Here is a 14,967-nt window from a genome sequence, read left to right on the forward strand (position 1 = left end):
AGAATCTGGTACCTGGTTCTCTTGCACAACCCAATTACCAACAATTTTTAAAATAATGAATAAGTAAAAGGCGAAAGCCAAGAAAACCAAGGTAAGAACTAATGGTAAATATTGGAGTTACTTTTACTTGAACGAATACATCCATTCAAACAAGTATTCACGGCTTGACAATAAAGTCGCCATGTTATGTGTATTTAGAAAACTCAAAGGTTATTTAAATTTCCCTATCGTTTTTCCAATATTTTGTTCAGATTTATTATTGAAAATAAATATTTAAATTGAAAAAGGAACTTCAGACCCCGAATTAGCATCATCTATGTCGATATATTATATATAGCCTCTCAGTTTTAGAGTCTTTTCTGTACATTGTTAAAATAATAATTCTAATTGTTAATTGCAATTGTAAGTAGTATCTATAAATGTCGAGATCGAGCGGCAATAACATATAGCTGCTATAAAATAATCGAAAAAACCTTGTAACAAAAACGTATCTGCAAACAAAGTTAATGAGTTCAGTTGACACGACATCATTCGAATTGTCTTAAGGTTCGAAGAATTAAAAACCAAGAAAATAATGGTTACGCTTTAAAAATGATACCTGCTACACAGTAATGAAATGTTGAGATGTTTGTATTCCTTGTTACAGTTGATGATATATCTTGTTTACTACTGGAAAGAAATTTTATCTACATACATTCTATTTTAAACAATTTAATTGAATAGTTTTTTATATTTACCCCATATCATACAACAACGAAGTGCTTGTATATAGTAATTTACTCAACCAATCCTTTTCCTTTTTTTAATTTAAATTAGAAATAAAAAATACGTTTTTACATTTACCAATGGGAAGCTTTAGGAGGGCAACAAACTTTATATAATAAATAAATAAATAAATAGTTATAACTATATTTATCAGCGTGATAAAAACTAAGTAGCTTTGTAAATATAATTTACGCGAAAAGTTTATTTGCCAAGAACTGATTCTAACATCGCTTGGCTTAAGTCCAACCAAAGGTTAATCCTCTTCAGGTTCCATTCTTTTGTTGCAACTTGGTTGTTTTTTGTTTAGACATTTGAAATGTGTTTGCTTATGGCATTTAAAATGTGGATTCGTGTACCTTTTCCCTCATCATATAATATGACTGGCGCTTGTAATAATTGCATTAGACGGGGCTTCTAGGGCTTCAGCGGTGATCGGGCCTCGATTGTTGGCCAATGGCGATGGGCTGCTGGCTGGCTGGCTGGCTGGCTGACTGGCTGCCTGGATTTGTTTTGTTCAGTTCTGTGCTGTTCTGTTGCTTCTATGGCCTCTTACAATAGCCGCTGTCACACGCACAAGAGTCTTAAGTCTAATCTTGTGCAGTGGCCAGCAGCTGCAATAAGTACCTTTCGGCGAGCGACGCACTCGACAAATCACTGGGGAACTCAAGTAGAGTGGGGATTGGGTTTGGATGGACGAACGGACTGGGACATTGCCGAACCGACTCTACATTGCTGAATAAATGATGATGATGCCCCCGACATATGGTCGAAATTCCAGGCTTCGGGGTCTCGGCACGTTTTTGAATAATATATATAGTATTTAACGGGTCCGGCTGGTTTATTGATTTTCAATTGGAAAATAGGTTTTGGTTCCGGTTCCGGTTTCGGTTTCGGTTATGGTTTCGGTTTTCGGTTTTGGTTGGCCAATCCTGGGCACTGAATCACGGCAAAAAAAATTGAACTAGTATCCTGTGGGGCACTTGAAAAAAAAAACAGTGTGTGTGTGTAAATGTTCCGGCAGGATCATCCTGGACTCTTCGCTGGTTGTCGCTTAATTAACGCCATATAACTGAGACATTGTTCGGTGCGGCGCTCACCTTTTATAGTGGCAGGTGGTCGCAGCAGCGACGCCGGCAGCGGCGGGCAGAGGCGTCGCATCCCTCTCACTGCGCTCCGGCCAAGTACGCCCCGTCCGTGTTGGCCGAAGACTTAGATGTGTGTGTAATATTATTAGGGGCGCATTAGTGTGTGTCCCACTGTGCGAGGCGTCGCTGCAGCCAAAGGCTGCCTACTTTTCAGCGTTGGTTTGGCTTGGTTTGTGCTTGGGCTTTCACTTTGCCATAGGTTTGCCATAGGGCTTGCTATTGGGCTGGGGTTTGGGTTCGGGTTGGGGTTAGGGGCTTGGGGCTTGGAACGGGGGCTTGGAACTGGAGGGAGAACGAATCCCAAAAATCGAAAGCGCCGCCAGAGGAGCCAGACATTGAGGCAGGTTGAGTTGCCATTGTCTTTCTGGACGGCCATTCGGGGTGCTTGACCAGAAGCAGAAGCCAAAGTCCCGCTGGCGAAATATGATCCGCCGGGAGATGTGCAACTGCAACTGCAACTGCGAGTGCAACTGCCACAATCAATGGTAATGGTGGTGGTGCTGGTGTTGGGCTGGAAAGAGAGAGAGGGAGCGGGAGAGGGAGAGGGAGAGAAAGAGAGCCCCCGCTTCATCCCCATGTCCACCCGGGGGCGTCACAAAAATTAAATAACATTTTTCCCGCTACCCGCTGCCCGCTGCCCGGAGCACTTGTACGGCATCTGGGGGCCAGGGAATTGGAATGCTTCGCTGGTCAGCGCCCGTACAAAAGTGTGCCTGTGTTTAGCGGGGAATCTCAACAAGGTAACGGTAACGGTAACGGTAAAGGTAATGGTGGCTTAGCGCGTATCAAGTGACAGATTGTCTGCGGCAAGGAGGCCGGCGATCAGTCGATTCGTTTGCCGACTTGGGAAACCATAATTTCCGACAGCTTTTCACAATTGTCACTGCATTTACATTTACATTGCTGCTCCCCGATGGTTTGCTGGTCGGAAATCATAATTGATATGGCCGAAAAAATATAGTAACTCCAAAGAACCGCTTTTGGACATATCGATGTATAAAGTGTATTATATTGATTTCCTGTAAGTAAAATGAATACATATGGAATGAAGATATTAAAGTTAGGGTAACGCAGAGAAAGAAATAAGACAAGGGTATTTAATTTAATTGAGATACTACCTTGAAGTAAGGTTCAATAAGTAACATGATGGGCTGAAAAGCTAAAATATAAAGCGATTTAATATATTATAAAAATTTTAAAATTCTACAGGCTGGCCTAACATAGTTGGATCATGGAAATTACATGAAAAGGAACTTTCCGATTCAGGTGTGCAACTTTTTGATTTGCGGATAAAAATGTTTTTAAATAAATAAGTATTGCGTAGCATTCAAATTTAAAAGCGCAATGAAAGATAGTTTTTCGATCGTTTTAAAAAATTAAACAAGCAACCGTAGTGGTAAGCAATTAAAATACTAATCGATGGAATCAGTTTTAGATCGGTTTTGAAATCGGTTTTAGACAAGGATCTTTCCTGGGCATGCAAATCATTTTAATAACAAACACTTCACAAAATACATTTAAATAAAATGCAGGTTAATCTTTAAATCAGTGGCACTGAACAGTTCGCGGTAAAGCAATTTTTCAGAATTTAAATCAGTTTAATTTTTCGCAATATTAACCGTTTAAAAGATAATCAGATAATACATCCATTTATATGTGTTTTTAGACGACAAGATGTACCCTTACTCGATAAAATGCTGCAACTTAGCTTTTATTAGATTAAGAGAAAGAACGGAAACAAAACATTGACAGCAAAGCGTAACTTTAAAATTGGTATGAATTCCTAATTCAATTGAACAGGTGCTTGAAACAAGTTCATTCTCTTAGCAACCTAATAAATTTCAAATAAGCCATGGGTCAGCATATTTGCAAAACTTTTACTTCTTTCGCCTCGAAAGTTGGAATGTTCAATGTAATTTAATTAATTTTCAAGGAAAATGTGATTATTTTTAACAAAATAATTAAAGTACTCATAGAAAATGTGTGTGTGATGGTCAGAATTAATTGAAGCAATTTAAAGGAAAATGGAAAGGACAACGAATAAATTCCGTAATTATAACGTATATATATGTATATATATATATATATATATATATATATGTAATATATAAATATATAATAATATTTGAAAATGTTGCGCAACAATATATTGTAGTTTACTTACTATAATTTTAAAAGTTCTAACAAATACACAAAAAATATTAAATGCTTAATAAAATGCTAAAGAAAAACGTTGTAAAAAAAAGTCGTTTAAATTAAAGTATTGGATTTTTGGCCTGTTGGAGCTTTTTGTGGAAATCCCCATATGCATATCAAATTAGCCGAAGGCTATCGTTGCAAACGTCTTTTGTTTTGGCTGCCTGTCAAAGTTGATTTCAATCAATATTCATGAAATAACGTTGTAATTAAATGGCAACATACACTTCTGTAAACTCTTGTTAGCGCGTCACTCGTGTCCTTTGCAGAAGAGAGAGGGACACGTAGAAAGGGGATGGGGAGGTGGAGAGGGGGGGGGGGGCGGAGCGGCGACCTTCGCTGCTACGTCACAGTGCTTCAAGATAATCGAGAGCGGAATGAAATGGCGGAAAAATCCTTGCGAAGGGAGAATGCAAATAGAAATCGGAGGAGCGGTGGGGCGAAGTGGGAAAGTGCTGTTGAAAATAGCCGCCCCCCGAAAATCTAGGACACTACGCCCCGCCGCAGTGACGTTGCAAACGCCCCTTTCCCTTGTTCTAACACTGAGAAAATTTCCGCAATTCCGGGATACTCAAATAAAATAATAATAAAAAAAAGTTTATTTTTTTGGTGTGTGTGTTACACAAATAGCAGAAGGTATTTAAAAACTTTACAAAATAAACAAATGCTTAATTTTATATGTATACCCATTTTTAGTTAATGTATTAAGTTTTAACAAGCAGGAAAGTCATATCATTGTTACAATTACCTGGCCTTTAATCGTCATTAACCTTAGCTTCTATGGAACATTTTAAACACTTCACATATTGAATATATAAATAATATTTAATATAATGTTAAACAAATGTACACACTATTTTTTTAAGGCACACTGTTATTAAAAACGTTGAATAAGCAAAAGTGCGTTCACCCAGAAAAATCATGTCATAAGCCATATATGTATAGTTCATTTAGTTATATGTTTTAAAAATGTGTTTATGTATAATGTAGTTACGTTTAAATCTTATTTGGTTTTTATATATAATGCTTACTACTACATACTTTTAGGTACCTTTCTAGGTGCTTTTAAAACTCCAGCAGCTGCTTTTGTTTAGGGTTTTTGGTTGTATAAAGTAACTTGATTACTTTAATTATTGTGGCTGTGATGTTGTTGTTTTTTTTTTATCAATTTTATATCTTTTAGATATCTTTCAGATTAAACATTATGCGAGATGAAGACACGGAGGTGCCGACATTGTTTTCGCCTTTTCTCGCCATGTGCCCAGCCATTTCCCTTTCACTTTCTCCAGCCACTTTCACCCCGCCAACGCCCCCTCCTCTTGGCTCCGCGGTCGCTTCGGGTCGTCTTTGGGGGGACTTCGTCTTGGAATCGTCACTGGGTTACTGGGTCTGCAAATCGCAGCATCTGCTCGGTGGCGACGATGACGTCAGCGGCGGCGGGTAAATGGCCTCTGCAGGCTCTGGTGGCTCGTCACATGTTGCTGGTGCGACAACATCCCAGCAACGCCGAGCAACATTCATCACCACCCATCGCCACCCAGTGCCACCCCCTTTCAGCGCCCCAGAGAATAACAACAAAGAGGGGCAGGGTCAACAATGTTTGGGTTGCCCCTGAAAGCAGGCAGCGATTTCGCACACAGGATAAACAGAGTGAACAGAAAGTGTGGCATTCGAGTTGAGATTGCTTCAGTGGGTGTTCGGAGTTTCCAACTTTACATATTACCAACTTTTACTGTGAGCTTCTTCTAATTTTTTGATTAAGAATATAATTAGCAGTAGAAAGCTCTTCATAAAAAGCGTATCAATTTCAAAGCGAAAATAATTGTATTTTTAATTAGAAACTTTGCGGTGGTATTTAACTTTTTAACTCAGTTTACTGTCTCCCGCCTGTTGTCAGTTTTTGAAACAAGTTTCCGATCGAAAATCAATTTGTGCTGTAACCCAAAACCGTTTAGCTTGGTAGGAACGGCAAATTTATGTTGTTTGGAAATTTAAAGGAGTATTTTTCGAAGCATGAGTTATTTTAATTGATTTGTTGGTTATTGATGACTAATGTCAAACCAACGCGAATTAAAACATGATTTTTTTTGGGGTTTTTAGGTGTTTTAAAAATTATTGTTGTTTCATTACTGTTAATATACACTGAGATTTTTTATATTTACATTTTATACAGGGGTCTGATGTTTTAATAAAAGTAAGTTGGATAAACTTATATATTCATATAATGCATATGCCATTATATTTTTACGTTTATCTCTAGGAGCTAATAGTTTTTGAAATGCTGGGAGCCAATATTTAAACAAAATAATTTAAAGTGTGGAATGAAAAACGTACCAAAAACTGTTCTTGGATTCTTTCATATTTTCGGTACTTACTTGAAACACTTTTTAAAACTGTTGTTGATTTCTTGCGAAAGCTGGAGTTGTCCATCCCACGAACGAGCTCAACGTGTCAAGTTTTTGTTTTTTAAAAACGATCTCAAAACTTGCCTAGTGGAACTCGCACGTAGAACAGGGAACCGGGAATTCGGGGACTCCCCGTGCCATCGCTGAGCCAACTGCTTCACTTCTTCATCACTTGCACTTAAAAAAAAAACAAAATAAATTATCTTTTTGGCGCCAGACTTTAGTTATCTTTAGTTATTTCAGCTTTGCTGGCTAGAGCGCTCACATCTGGTTGGCTTGGAGGCGAGTTTCCGACTGATTTTCCCAGATGCTGGCATCGAGAACGTAAACCCATGACCAGGCTCAAATGCGCGACGTCGACGGCGGCAGCGACGGCGACTGCGGCCGCAGCAGCAGCGCATCGCATGGCATCGCATCGCTGATGTCGCACACAGTGTCCTTTGCAGATTATGTCTGGGTCGCGTTCGGGGTCTCCGTCCCTCTCTCTCTTTTTTTGGGGCTGGGTCCTTTGCTGCTGGATATTTAGTTGCCCTGATGCTCAGAATTTCAAGTGCGGAGCTGTTCCGCTGCTCAGCTGCTCAATGCTGGCGTTTCTCAATGAAAATTTCCCATTTGCAGAGCGGCTGCCCATCAACCGCTCGATGCATGGCGATGTACCTCACATCCTGTGAATGAATGCCAGCCGTGACGTCACTGGCCGGAGGAGCCTTCGTGCTCCTTTTTCAACGCAATTCGGATATTTCGGCATTTGGCATTCGGCACTAGGTCACTGTGTTAGCAGACGCCAAAAGGAACAAAGAAAGCGATAAAGAATGAGAGAGAGAGAGAGAAAGAGCGTGGGAGAGTGGGAGAGAGGGAGTGTGAGGGTGAGGCAGGAGGCAGGAGGCAGGAGGAGGGGCGTGGCCAGACGGCAGAAAGTCAAAAGTCCGGCACCCCTCGCCTATTCCTAATTCCCTGCCAAACAATCAACGAAGTCAACTTTACAAAAGCCTCAAGAAAGGATAAGACGCAGAAGTTCTACCCAAACAAAACGCGCTAAAATGTCAGACTCTTGCGAACTGCAGAACCAATTAGGCAATATAAACTTTAAGATTTCCAAAAATCAACTTTGCAATGGATGTACCAGTATTTACTACTCGTCGTTTTTAAATATTCAAATACGCGTCAAACAAAGTTTAGTTAGCTTATAAACGGATTTAAAAAAAATAAAAAACAGTAGAAACGGGAACTTTTTTTAAAAAAAGTTTATACACTTTTTACGAACTTTTGGACTTAAGAGTTTTATATATCAATAGCATAGGGTTTACTGCATTACCTGGAATTACTTTTGAAAATAAAAAAAATTATAGGTATACCGTATATAACTTTAACTTTTGCATAAACTTCTAGATGAATTTCTCCAGATATTTATAGATTATATATCCCTAATTTGCTCCTTTATATATATTGCATTATGGATCAAAGACTTGATAAAAAACAAAAATTTTTTTAATATTCATTTATTGTTTTAGTTCTGACCTTTTTGTATAAAGTAAGACCTTATGTTCGTCCATTGCAAATTCAGTTACGTTTTCTATTATTTTTCCAATTACCTAGTATATAACTTAAATCTTATTATTACAACAGTCTTGATTTTATTGTGACTATATGTATTTAATAAATTCATCATGGAACTTTTGGACCATTGACCCATCGCTTTGATTACTGAATACTAACAATAAGTATATTAGGTTAAATTTGAAAGTCTAGGTAGTCCTTAAGGTCGTTAGAATGAATTGACTGAAAATAGAGACTTTAAAAAATTACTTTTAATTAGCTTAAGTTCTCTCTGCCGCTTTAGCTTAAAGCCGGTGTGATTTAATTCTACAAACAGTGAGTCTAATTAAAATCGTCCCAGAGATTGTGCCGCGAAGCGCATCTTTTGTGTCCTGGCATCTTCGGTTTCCGCTGCTGTTCCACACAGAATTGTTGCCACACCTGGTTGCATGATATATTCAAGGGCTCGACGGGGTTAGCTGCGCCTCGAATTCGTGATGTCCTGGACACCGCGAACGTGAATAATTGGCTCTGTACCTGGTAATTGGTGCCGGGATGGGTATCGGGTTGGACTAGCACCGGAGCCTCCGCTGGAAAGGATGGGATCTGGCCGGGAATAGGGTCGGATGATGGGATGATGACGCGGATGACGGGGATGGGTGATGGCGATGGCGATGGCGATGATGATTTATGTTGCATGCAGCGGCAATGACGTCGACGGCGCCTGCACACCTGTTTGACATTGCCCATTGGCCCCGCAGATGAATGGCGAACGGAGATGGAGCCCAGCCCGATCCGATCCGATCCGATCCGAGAGCTAAACCGACCCGAACCGAACCCGATTCGCAACCGATTCGGTTTCTGTTTCGGTTCGGTTCTGTTCTGTTCTGGTTTCGGTTTTGGTTTCGGTTTCGGTTTCGGTGGCAGTGGATGCTGATGCCGATGCTGCTTTCGTTGCAGTTGACACTTTGACCTTATGCAGTTGTGCGTCCAAGTCGGAGTCCGCTTCCTGCTTCTTCTGCCCTCCTTTACCTCCCCCCCCCCCCCCCCCCAAAAAAAATACCCCGCCAAAGCCCAGGCAATTACGGTTCGACCTTCGCATTTATTTTTAGTGCACTTCTAAAAATAAATCGGGGTCAGCCAGAGAGTCAGAGAAACCAAGTCAAACCAAACAAAATCAAACAAAACAGAAAAGAACCGAACTGGGGTTCGCAAAACTTGGGAATCGCGACTCCCAGTTGGACTCCAGGTGCAAGATGCCAGATGCTAGTTCTTGGATTCCGGATGACCAGCTGCCTCACAAGCAGAGTAGGTGGAACATGGCCAAATCGTCGGACGGTTTAGTCAATGCTGCCAAGCGAGAGAAAAGATCCAGGGAAAACCGAATAGAGAGACGGCCAGAAAGAAGCGTATTTTTATTGTGCCACCCATACATTGTATTAAGGCGGCTACATAGACCCCGAACCAAAGCGATATATCTATATATATGTTATGTATAGTATATATTTGGGTGCATGTGTGTGCCGTGCCCGATTGTTCGGCGCTATGTGCATGCATGGATTTCGGACTGATGCCAAGCACGATTATGTGCGTCTGCAGATCTACATAGCACATATTCTTTTATTTGTGTGGTGTACTATATAGTGGGGTAATCCGTGTGCAAGATCCGAGGGCGATTCTCGGCTAGGAATGCGTCAGTTGTTCTTCATCCAAGTGTCTGTCCCCTCTAGAGTCCCCTCTAGAATCAAGAATGACCGGCAATCGAAGGGATTCCTGATTCAGGAATGGTTACTGCAGATGTGGCATCACTCCTTCCTTCCCTCGTAAAAGTAGAGCCTTAAAGTGTCATATATCTTGTACGTGATTTCAGAGATGAAGAGAATATTTTATGGGAGGTGCCACGAAAACCTCTTTACTTTCAAAATCAGATATTCCTCTATTTTTGATTACTACTTATCACTTAACAAATATTCTTTATAAATACTAATCTTTAATTATCATAATGTATTCCTTTTATTTGCTTTTTTTTATTTTTTAACCATGGTAATCTGTGAAACCTAGGTGGTCTAGGTGGTATTTCAACTACCTGTTAACCCGCCTCCTTGCAGCCATAACTGAAGCCATCACCTCGAATGGTCCACCATCGGTGATGGAACTGAGGAAGCAGCAGGGAATGGATCAATTAAAATCCAGTTGGACTTTAACCTTCGCAATCAAAGCCGAATTGCAATCGCAATGCCCATTTTCCATTCTTCATTCTCCATTTCGCATTTCCCATTTCCCAGTCTGCATTTCCCATTTCCCTTTCGGAATCGCAATGCATTTCTGGTGCAATAGTGTCGCTTAAGTCATCGGAGTCGCCAGCATCGGATCCAATTGAATGCCAAGCAGGACAAAGGCAGCAGCGGGAGCAGCGGTCCCATTTCCATTTCCAAGGGTCAGGACATCGGGCACATCGCACATGGCCAGCTCAGTCCGCTTGGCATTTATCTGTTTTTTATTCTTTGCATTTTTGCATTTCTGTTGCCATAGCGCCACGCCCACCTGCCGCCGCCAAAAGGACTCGGGGTGGGCGGCCCATTGATGACGCTGGAGATTTTCATTCACAAAACTGCAGGATTTCAAGGCAGGAACGGCGTGGCAAACGTCAGCAGTGAATGGAAAAGCCAGCCAACCCCCCTTGCCACACCCCTTTCCCCTTTTCGCCTTTCCTCGTTTGCCGCTCGGTGAAAATGTGGAAAACTGTGCAGCTCCGCTGAATGTCCTTCGTGGCGGATGGAAAGGCCGGGCGGCGGAGGCTCCTTGGCTAATGAAGACCAATGACGTCCGACGGACCACCAATGCACTCAGAATAAAAGGTTATACAAATTAAGTTTAAATTAAATTTGATTGCTCTAAAATTCAAAGTTTTAGATTTAAAACTAGGTGAAAACGAAAAGTGCTTAAGAGCCAGGCAATTTTGAAAACCTTATTTGCTTACCTACAACGTTTGCTTTTTTTTCTGTGTCTGGTTGGATTAAAATGTGATCTAAATTTAATTAGATATTAACATGCAAGGAAAATAAGGGAAAATAATTCTCTTTCAGAATAGTTGAACTTGAATCATTCAACTGACACAGTTACTTCGATGTTCTCTCATCAAAGTAATATCTTAAATATTTCCATAGTGTATGGTTGGAGTTCTGGGAAAATGCTGGGGAAATCGGGGCCTCTGATTGACCTCAGCTTATTGGACCATCAATCAATTAGGCGCCATTTTCCCTTCCACGAACGCATGCACATGGAATCCGTATAATATTCCTGCATCATGTTGCATGTTGCATGGACTGACCTCGCTGCCTCCGATGACGTCTGCCCTGGGAAACTATGACGTCACTGGCGGCGAAACTAGTGCAAATATACGCTGCACACGCATGCTTGTTTATTTGTGTCCGTGTGGCTGCACGTCATGAATATGGAATATGGAGAGAAAAAAACATCGGCAGCAGCATGAATATAGACACCTATATATAGCGAATTATCGGGGAAGGGAAAATCCGTCTTGTTCCAAATAAGAAACAAAAGTCTGAGCTGGTTTTAAAGCCTAAGTCAATCTAAATACCTCTAAAATAAATATAAAAATATATATTCATTTTTAAATCATTGTTTTCATTTTTCAGAAACGGACTTCTTTTTTTTTTTTTTAGAAAAAATGAATTAAAATAAGATACAATTATTAACCCTAAATACAAAATGAGTTCGAGGTACCACAACTCGAATTTAGACGAGTTAAATTTGTTGCTACGTTAATAATTATTCAGCTAATTTTCTTTAATCCTTTAACACATATGTTTACATTTTTAAATACTTGAGTACAAAGAACATTTTAACAAATGCATTTCCCTAATTAAAGTGATATCAAAATGTAAGCAAAAATGTTACAACAAATTCGAACTTTAAAGAATCAATGAGTATATACTTTATTTGTTTGCAAACATTGCTATAAAATTGAAATAATTGGAATTGGTTATCCTAGTTTTCTATTGAAACGCACTTCTTGTAACTTCGACCAGTTGTTTATGTTTATTTTGACTTTCTATTTAAATGCCTAAACACAAACTTCCATTTGCAATCATATTAAAGTGCTCGGCAAATGTTTTCGTGATTGTAGTTAAGCCTTGGAGTTTCGCAGCCAATATTTGTTTGAAAAGTGCATTTAAAACTATAATCCCTTTAGTTGATTTAATTAAAATTGTGAAAAGTTTGCGGCCAAGTTGGGCAGTGTTGTTTAAACATTTCGCAGGACCTGCTGGAGTTAGCGAGACTTCTGACAGCTTCCGTGAGTGGCAGTCCTATACGTATACGTACTCGAACATACATACATACATATATACAAACATACATACATATGTACATACATACATAATGGCAGAGCATTGAGCATATAGTATACCCGTAGTCCGTGGAGGATGCGAGTGCCTGTTTGTGTATATATAACCCTAAATGGGTCACCAGCAACAAGAGGGAAGTTCGCCGACGACGACGACGACGACGACGACGACAGCAGCGACAAATAGTTGTCAGGTAGAGCGAACATTGCAAGGCCAAGCCCAGAACGGGTGGCGAAAAACGGGGGGAGCCTGCGGGGTGGAAGGGGGAGGGAGGGGAGAGGGGAGAGTGGAGAGGGGCGAGTTCAGGCGGTTCAGAGCTGGCTTATGACGTTTGTTTGGCTTTGACGCACTCGCAGGAAGTTGACCATCGACGGCCGCCTTTAACCCCAAATTAAGCCCAGTACCGCAAGGCAGATTTGATTGGAGCCCGTGAACCACATTTACTACTATTTTGATTCAGCATAATTAAAAATAATCTAGAACAAAGAAAACGGATTTTGATCTATGGGTTAAAATATGCAATTAAGAAATATAATAATTTTTATTTGATTTTATTTCTTAATAATTTTACAAGCGTTTTTCTGGTTAGTTTAAAAATAGTCCAATATTTTGATTTATTTATTTTGTTTGAAATAATAACAACATTATTGCAACGCTTTTTGGCAGCTCAATAATTGTTCACTGTTTTTATTTTAAATATTCTTTGGCGCTGCAATATTGCTGATAATTATTTTAAAAACTTTACCAGCTCATATTCTTATATGTAATATAACATATATATGTATATGTATGTAACATTTTATTTTTATTTTTATTTACAATAACAATATAACTATTATCACTTCCACCAGTTGGCTTTCATCGCATAACTATAGTTGCGAGCGTAACAACCACCCCCGCTCTTATATTTCCTGTTAGCTAAGGCCCAAAAATAAAGCACAATATAAAAGATGTTTTCAAAGAAAAACATTTTCGAAAATCATAAATTCAAACAAAAATTGCTTGGCCGCGCAGCGAAATTGTCTTGAATGCTTTGAACAAAAATAAAGGCGAAAATAGATTCGTCCAGACATAGACGAACTGATCAAGTTCCCTACGAAAACAAAAACGCAAAAGAAAACATTTCCCCCAAGCTAACCCACTGCCCTTCCGCAGTCCCCTTTCCATTTTCCCCCCTGGAAGCCAAGTTCTAAATTTAAATGGGGGAAAACAAAATAGAAATCATCGAAAACATATTTCGAAATAGAGCTAGAACAAGCCTCACGAAAAAAAAGAACAACCAAGAACAACAATAAGAGCAAGGAAAAGCAACATTATTTGCCTTTTTTCTTTTCTGCAGAAAGTTTATAGAGTAGGAAAATACATATGCGCGTCTATGTATATATAAATTCATATACGAAATATATATATAGACACCGTTTCGTGATCGAAACGTTTATTCGTTCTCGGCGAAATTTAAAAATTACTTTTAACAAACGTTGCAAGGCATTTTGTATACGGGGCGTATGCGTGATTTTTTATTTTGTGGGCTTCTGTAGGTGTGCTGCAGCGTCATTCGCAGAGTTTACCATTATGGTATATATATATAGAATATATATATGTGTGTATTTGGGCATATTCCATACATACATTATATTTAGATTGACGATGCCAAAGTAATTCAGCTAAAACATTGATATTAACAAGACAGATATAGTCTATATGTACGTTCGAGTTCGGCAGGAATTCACTATGCCAAAGTTTATAGTTATGTCAGCGTACAATTAAACAAATAGCTCAACTATTTGTTGATTCAAGAGGGGATCAATACAAATAATAATAATAAATAAATAATAATAATAAATAATAAATTAATAACAAATGGAAAACTATGAATGCATAAACTTGGAGAAAGTCTTAAGACTTAAAGTTTAAATAACTGAGGAGATAAAAAACAAAAAAGTGTGGCGTTAATGTACAATAAATAAATTAAAGGTATAAAGGAAAATTTATTGCTGGAAATATTTTATAATCAAGAAAGCCGTTTAACAATGGACTTATAATGCAAAGTACAACTGATAATTAAATTGGTAAACAAAATTTTACCAATAAATATTTTGTTTTCTTTTTATTTTGTATTTATAATTTTAAATATATCTTATCGGTTGAAAGCGCACTAAAAATGTCATGAGTTTTATAGGGGAATCCCCACATAACCCTTTGATATATTGGCACTGTTCACCTTAAATTGCTTGAACTAATTGGGAATCTTAAGAATGCTTTCTATGCTTTCTATGCTTTATGTATAAAAAGTTTTAGGTTTGGGAGGTCAAAAGCTTAACTAAATTTGACACATCATTTTATGAAAGGGCAGTCCGTTTATTTTAAATTTATTTTCTTGTTTAATTTTATGTTTTTCAACGGCGGTCCAAGGAAATGAATATATATTGTATTTTCACTCAGCAGAGTAAATGTTAGTTGAAAGTTAAACGATTTCGTATTATGGGTGGCCTTTGTGCGTTAGGGTGTAGTTCATTCGGACCCCCTAGTAATTAGCGATATGTTTTCGGA

The sequence above is a fragment of the Drosophila ficusphila genome, unplaced genomic scaffold (genome assembly GCF_018152265.1).
Source record: "Drosophila ficusphila isolate 14025-0441.05 unplaced genomic scaffold, ASM1815226v1 contig_198, whole genome shotgun sequence".
Classification (NCBI taxonomy): domain Eukaryota; kingdom Metazoa; phylum Arthropoda; class Insecta; order Diptera; family Drosophilidae; genus Drosophila; species Drosophila ficusphila.